The sequence below is a fragment of the Lactuca virosa genome, chromosome 2 (assembly GCF_052849685.1).
Source record: "Lactuca virosa cultivar CGN04683 chromosome 2, Lactuca_virosa_CGN04683_v6, whole genome shotgun sequence".
NCBI classification, from domain to species: domain Eukaryota; kingdom Viridiplantae; phylum Streptophyta; class Magnoliopsida; order Asterales; family Asteraceae; genus Lactuca; species Lactuca virosa.
The window spans coordinates 171,067,248-171,068,753 of NC_136427.1; the positions used below are offsets into that span (position 1 = coordinate 171,067,248).

At 34.1% G+C, this 1,506-nt stretch overlaps 1 pseudogene; it reads left to right on the forward strand.

Moving 5' to 3' along the window:
- The first annotated feature begins 457 nt into the window (after window positions 1-457).
- Window positions 458-1,240, forward strand: LOC145157965 (putative receptor-like protein kinase At5g39000 pseudogene; annotated as a pseudogene).
- Window positions 1,241-1,506: the final 266 nt, after the last annotated feature.

A 1,506-nucleotide genomic window follows, 5' to 3' on the forward strand; every position in this document is an offset into this window, starting at 1 on the left:
ATAATATTAATGAATATACAATAATCTAATAAAAAGAATTAATCCATAAAAAGGAAATTAAAAAAAAGAATTATTTAAAAGAAATTAATAATCCAATAAAATAATATTTATTAATACATAAATATTATATATTAAAATAATATTTCTTAATATAAAATAATACATTAAAAAAATAATCATTTAATAAAAAATCAATTTAAAAAAAAGTTATTTAAAAAAATTAATAATCCGAGAAAAAAGAAAGAGGCGGAGTTTAAGGCATAATTGTCTTTCTAATCCATTCAGCCAGAAAAATATGATTTAGGGTTTTCTGGGAAAGACATATCTTGCCGAGAAATACTCCTTTTTTTGCAAATCAAACGGTCTTTCCAGTCTATTCTGTTTGGACCTGGAAAGATGTCTTTCAAACCGAGCCTTCTTTTTCTTTTCACACTTGAGCTCTACATTTTTTCCTTTAATGTCGCTCATTAGGGAGTCACGACACCTCCGTGTACCCTTTAGAGATATTAAATTAGCCACCAGAAACTTCACAATCTTGATTGGAAGTGGTGGATATGGCCATGTTTACGAAGGCGAACTCTTACTTTCGGGTAAACTTATCTCTGTTGCTGTGAAGCGACTACCAAATAATAATAACCATTCTGGTCAAGGTCTTAAGGAGTTCTTAACAGAGATTCAATTACTCTCCCGTTGTAAACATCCAAACCTGGTCTCCCTTCTTGGTTACTGTGATGAAGACAACGAAAAGATCCTTATTTACGAATATGCAAGGTATGGAAGCCTCGATAGGTACCTAAGTATGGCTAATACCAGGTTTCAAGTCCCATGGAAGCAACGAATTAAAATATGCATTGGCGCAGCAAGGGGTTTGGATTATCTTCATAACCATGTGGCAGAAAATCATAGAGTTATCCACAGGGATATAAAGAGTGCAAATATTCTATTAGATCACAACTGGAAAGCTATGATTTCAGATCTGGGTCTTTCCAAGATAGGTCGTGCAAATGAAAATGAGAGTTATCTCATTACAAATGTTGCTGGCACACATGGGTATTGTGAGCCTGTTTATATAAATACAGGTATCCTTACAAAAGAGTCGGATGTTTATTCATTTGGCGTGGTGTTGTTTGAAGTCTTGTGTGGGAGGTCGTGCTTCATGAATGTAAATGATGAACGGCGATTCCTAGCCAAACTAGCTCTGAGCTGCTACAAAAAAGGAAATTTAAATGATATAATGTGAGTGTAAACCAGACTTGGTGTGAACCTGACATCAGTAGCTGCACCTCTATCTATGTTGACAATAAGAACTCAAATGGCAACTTCGTATGTTCACATAATGAACACAATAAATGGTAGCAGTAGTAAATGTAGGCTTGTTTAAGTATAAATAGAGGCTCTAACCTCAGTTGTAAGACACCACAAACAGAGAGTGTAGTGTGTAATACTTAGAGTGAGTATTAGAGGGTTGTTTCTTTTTCTTGTAATATTGAGCGTGTAAGCTCTTCT